Here is a 6200-nt window from a genome sequence, read left to right as displayed (position 1 = left end):
GCATAAAAGAACAACTAAATCTTTGTTTTCATTTTCACATATTTACTGCCATAACTTCAGAATTCAGGCACACTTTAAGGATTTATTTCTGCCCTCTTCTCACCTTCTGTTCTAATAGGACCACTGTTAGAATAATATAATATCAGTATGAATCCAAATGGTACAATCACACCTAAATAATGAGAGATCTCATATGTACAACACAGTATGTGAAAAATTCTCTTACTCTTGATAATACAACCACATTGCCTCATTGCAATACAGTAAGACAAAGCAGGAAAAGTTGAAAAATCTGCCTGGTGCACTTCTCTCCCCTTCATAAATCATACCTGGATTGATACAGAACATTAATGATTTTGTGGTTTGTCTGATGATAAAAATTGCTCTTACCCTTTCACCATTATCAGAGACATGCATGATGGCACAGAATTAGTTCTACAATATTTACCTTTATTTATGAGTTTAAAAATATATTTTAAAGACATGGCTAATGTTGGCTAAACATTTAAACACCAAATTGTATACATGAAGTGGTGTATCGATAAATATTCTATGTTTAAAGATAAAATAAGCTAACACTTAACTAGTGCTCAAACTAAAGCTCAAAACTACATAAAGTGACAGCTAGACTGATTTACAGCATAAAAGTTAGTGATAAGAACTGTATCTGCCAACAAGGTTTTACTCAGAACAGATCCGTTGAGACAAATTGTGCTATGCAGAAGAATGCCAACTACAAAGTTTCTGTTGTGCTACTTGGATTACCAGTTTGATTGTTGAGGCTGCACAGGGCCTAGGCTTCCACAATACGGCATACTACCATAAATTAATACAGAATGTTGGGCAATACATGTGCAAATATATTTTCAAAGCCATTTGTTGCCATTCCCTGGCTTCACTTAAAGAGGTGGATGTGCACTGCAAGGGAGGCACAGTGGGAGTCCTAAGTAAATAAAATCAACCAAACTTGTCAGCTCTGACCATAGTCAACCAGGTATTTCTCCACCATTCTTCCAAAATTAATCAATATGGATAATACCAACAGACGTAGAAATTCAGTCTTACCATGACTACTACAGCTGTCAGCAGGAGGAACCTGCTGTCCAAGGAGAAAAGGGAGACAGAATAAAGAAACAATGAGCAGCAGCAATCCTGGGTTAGGACAAGGCAGGCTTGAAGCCAGGGTTTCAGCACAGCAAGGCAATCCAGACTGTAGCAAGGAGCTTTAGCCAGTAAGGCACAGAATTTTATCGCATTCCTCCAACTGAGAAGGATCTGAGAGCAGCTACCTTACTATAAGCCCTGTAATGAGGTGCATTATTAGAGTGCCTCGTGCAAACAACTGCAACATGGTTAGTTCCAGAAGTCATTTATTTAGCAGTTTGGTTATGTCAACTGAACTAAAGAAAGTACATAAGTCAAAACAAATCTGGTGACATCTCATATCTGCATGGCAACTACATGTTTTGGCTTGAGTGCTTGCAAGAAAAGAAAGAAAGAAAGAAACAAAAAACCATCAGGGATAGTTTCACAAAAGATAAGAAGGAACGAGTGAATCATCTAGTGAATCATCTCATCATCCAGAGTGAGAGACACCATGGTTCCTCTCCCTCATCCATCTCAGGATATTTGCATGCCCATGCCTTACCTCTGTAGGAAATTCGTAACATAAAAGTATATTGGATATATGAGATCACTATGGAGAAAGGAAATAAGAGAGACCAGTGATTTACTGGGGAAAAGTAAATAAAAAAAATCTAATCTACCGTCATTGACTCACTTGCTATAAAATAAAATCAAATTGGATCCAGCAGTTCCTCATGAGAAAAATATGCTTTTCAAGAGTTCTGAAGGACTATGGACATCTGTAGTCCTGTAGAGATGGACTCAGAGGCTCAAGAAAGTCAAATGATTTCTACGCAGAAGATCAAGAAAATTAAATGATTTCCTCTAAGTCAGCAGGAAAGCGTGCAGAGGACCAGCTCTCTCATCTGCGCAGTCTAACCACATCATTGTTTTAATATAGTACATAAGGCAAAAGGAACATTGCATATAAAATTTCCACTCAAAAGAGCCATCTAAGCATCTTTACTTACATGAAAATGCAGTGATTCCCAAAAGATTGAGGTCAGTCAAGACATTCTCCCATCACTTGGGAAATTGTACTTCCAATAACCAAAAATGAGCTTTTCTATCGAATATTTAATACACAACATGAACTGTATGCTCAGCTTTTAATGGGAAAAAAAAAAAAAGTAATTCTTCTGCCATATTCTATATTCACTCCTGATCATTTTCTTCTTTTGCTGCTTCCCCCTTCCTTTCTAGCTTACAGCAGGGTGGGAACCAGGGAATCCAACTGTGTTACTGGCTATATGTTAATATTTAATCATTTTACATTAGATATAATGATCACTGACCTGTAAAGGTATTTTAAGTGTGATTAACCTTGTATACTCTAGTAGAAGATATAGGGGCTGATTTTTGTACTGACTAGTATGGAAGAAGAAGAAAAAAAAAAAAGTGGGCATAAGTAACTACCATCCTGATTCTGTATCAAACACTACTTGCAAACATATAACTATATTCTGTCCTACACAGTACATTATGTCAAACAGTGTAAAACTGCATCTATCTCAAGCACACTTATTAAAAACCAAACAAGATTTAAGCCAAAACTTCTGTCAAAACCAGACATAAAATGTAAAAACATGCTCTGCATTACACGGAGTAAATGAAACAGGCCAAATACTTGACATAGTCTTCATTTCTAAGTGCTGTGAACAAAAACATACTTTGTTGTAAAGAAGAGCTATAAAGCCCTACCATGGTATTTCAGCAATGCAAGGGGAGCAGAACCATACTGAGACATCAGAGACCTTACAGGCTCTGTCCTGCCCTGAGCTCTCAGCTGTTCTGGTACTGCCAAGCCAGACGTCATGTTACTCCATACCAAACGCCATGCCAAGCTAGCACAACCCAGGTTTTAGGTAAAGGTCAGGAATATCTGGAGGTATTATAACAAGACTTTAATTGAACTAAATGCATAAATCATTATTTATTTATTTAAACTTCATTTGAAGTACAGAGTCAAGGACTGCCTGTGTCTCTTTTGTTATATAACACAAACAGGAAAAGATAAAGAACTAGGCATTTTTCTCTGGAGAAATTATATGGGAATAGTAGAAGAACCTTCACCTACACTAGACACATTAGGAGATGTTACAGTAGCCTTTTATCTATATATAAGGAGTAATAGGAATTCTAATTTCCTTTGGAATTTGAATTATTGCTTTTCTGTGTTTCTATTGCAGAGGACCCTAAAACCAAGAGAAAACATGATGGCACAAGATAACATTGGGAGTTTTCCAGTTTTAGTAACTCCTTTTAGCATGCAGAACTTCCAGAAGAGTTTGGTATTTGCCATGAGAAATAAGGGCAACTTAGTTACAGGAATAAAATGAAAAATAGTAGTTCAGTGAGCAATATTTCTCTCTCCTAAGTTATTCATTGCTCATGAGTATCCTTACCTGAACCATCCCTGTTCTAAGCAGGTGGAGTTCAGAGAAGCAAATACATTATCATATAATCATAAACTGCTTCAATTACCATAGCTTTTGATAAGCAAATGGGTAGCTAATTAGATGTACTCTGTTCCCACCTATTGCAACAGAAAGAGCTTTCTAGATGCAGAACTTTCTAGAGGTGCCTCTGACGCTGAAGGATATGGTTGACCCCGTGGCACCTCATTGCTGCCACCAGACTTACACCTTTTCCTCATTTGACATTCTTCCTTTTAGGTTGAACAACGAGTGGGCAACAATTCCATGCAACATTCGTTACACCCTGTTTGAGCAGAGCCATTATGCTTGTCCTTTAATAGTGTGGTGAGTTGTCACCCCAGGAACGCAGTCATGTAACAGTTTTCAGGTAAGCAACTCTTAATATATATTACTTTCTGATGCTGATCTATTCATTTATGAATGTATAGCTCTTAGTTCAACTAAAATACAGAAGATACATGATACATGTCAAAAATGTGAAAGCAGAATTTCAATGAGAAAAATCTTAAGATGTAACTCGATTTGATTTTTTTTTCCTCCACAAATTTGCAATCTGAATGAATGCTTCATTTCCCATAAGCAATGCAAAAACATTGTTGAAGTGGTGACAGAACTGGTAGACAGATTAAATCATGCATACTCTATAGCAGGTAAAGATCAGATAAAGATTTTCAAATAGAAATGTTTTACCTCTTAAAATGGCCAATCCTTTGTGAAAAGCTACTTAGAAGTCAAATACATAATTATATATTAAACACTTCCAAGGCAGAAAGTGTTTGTTATTTCACAAAGTTTCACATTTGTTTTTCCATTCCTTCCCTAATCCTTTTTGATTTAATCGATTTAGTTTGACTAAACTTAATTTGTTCTCTGCTGCATTTTATTTTCGGTTCCCACCCATACTGTTCTAATTTCATTAATTCTTTAACTTTTCAAAATTAGTTTATCACATGGAAAAATGTGAAAAGAATGAAAAAGATAATGGTTTCAATGAAGTAAAAAAACATACAAAACCTCCTGCTTTTAAACAGTTCAAATAAAAAAAATAATAAAAAATAAAAACAAAAACTAAAAAACTTAATTGTTACTAATTAGTTTTTTTTTTTTTGGTAAGGACACTTCAAAATTCAGAAACAGAACTCAGCTAGCTTTACTGGAAACTCTTCATCTTCTGTGCATGTAGGAAGAACAGAGGAGTTGAAAAAGATAAGGAAGTTTGGCTGAACTCAACCAGGATTGACAATTAAAAAACCTCTAGTTTGTTGTCACTCATGATAGATTATTCCAGAAACTCCATTTTTGTGTAAGTTGGAGAGGGGAGTAAGGGTGGTAGAAAAATTTAAATGCATATGGCAAACAGCCTTCAAAATAAATCCATATAAAACCAAACATTTTAGTTTTCTTTTTATGAGATTTTTACCCTCCTTTAGATTTCTAATTTCCTCATAATTGCTTAGTATTTTTAGTTAGTCTTTAGTTAGTTAGTCTTTAGTTAGTCTTTAGTTAGTCTTTTTCAATCACACGATATTTCCTTTTTTTTTTTTTTGCCAAAGTATATCCAAGTAAAATGGAGAAAAGCAAGTAGATAAACAATATTTTTAAAATGTATTTACAAGAATTAACTTGAAAATAATTTTTGTACCCCTTTTATGTAGACAGCCAACCACTTAAAATTTACTAACAAAAAATGGTAATTATGAGCAGATTTAAATATCACCTGAAAAAATGGATAAATATTCATTTGTATAAGTTTCTAACATGGGTCTATGGCAAGGAAGAGAAACAATGAATTGAAAAAAAGAAGCTGTAGAGCTCTACGCAGTATCTCCTTTTCTCTTACAGAAGTTACACGTTTTTTTTCATGGCTGTACAAAGCTTGGTAGCAGGCAGTGGGTTGACAGGGAGGCTTGGTGAAGACTTAATCTGGGAGAACCTATTTTTCTCTTTGAGGGAATTGACAGTCCCAGGAGAACAGTCAAGGGAGGACAAAGAATACAGATGCACTGAAGTATGCTAAGGTCAAAGGCTTAGCCCTCTTACATATGATTTTCATTGAAAGGAGAATGCTCGTCTGTAACAAAGGCTGTAACTTCAATTAACTGGGAATGAAAGTGCTTGTTAGATCAACAACATATTTCAAGGAATAAATTTGATAAAAGCTAGGCAAGGCGATACAGATATTTATTCTCTAAACCAAAATTGACATTAAACATCAGGTAAAGTTTCTGCCTGTTTAAACTAAGCCTTATTCACAGACTTTAGTGGTTCTTTCAAAAGAAAAATAGTTAGATGAGCAGCAGAGCATCTATTCACCTACTGCATGACAAGATTCCTGTTCTAAATTTGCAAGTAACATGCTTCATCCACTTTAGGTGTCCAATTTTGAAAAAGTCTGGAAAGTGTTTCACAAGCTTTTTCCTACAGATTTTGTTGTTGCCTATATCTTTCAAAGGACAGGTCATACTTGAATTTCTACTATAGTATTCACAAGAATATTGAAAGAACAGACAAATAAATAGAAATTCAATTGACGGTGGCTGGAAAGTTTTCAAGTTGTTCAAAAGTTGTTCTTTTGCATATGTCTCTAGAATTGGAATAAGCAGTAATTAAAATGTCCCATTAGATAGTAACTAGGAA

At 35.2% G+C, this 6200-nt stretch overlaps 2 protein-coding genes across 2 annotated transcripts in view; one reads left to right on the top strand and one right to left on the bottom strand.

Annotated features, from left to right (window-relative positions):
* The window catches only part of LOC310900530 (uncharacterized protein), a gene marked incomplete at its 5' end in the record, with an annotated part of 545595 nt that overhangs the window by 190160 nt on the left and 349235 nt on the right, over nt 1-6200 (top strand). The window lies entirely within an intron of this gene.
* LOC310899750 (uncharacterized protein) overlaps nt 1-6200 on the bottom strand; it is a 566537-nt gene that overhangs the window by 478849 nt on the left and 81488 nt on the right. The gene's annotated exons all lie outside the window — the stretch shown is intronic.

Source organism: Anser anser, assembly GCF_964211835.1.
Source record: "Anser anser genome assembly, chromosome: 5".
NCBI classification, from domain to species: Eukaryota; Metazoa; Chordata; class Aves; order Anseriformes; family Anatidae; genus Anser; species Anser anser.
This window is presented reverse-complemented; position numbering and strand designations above follow the sequence as displayed.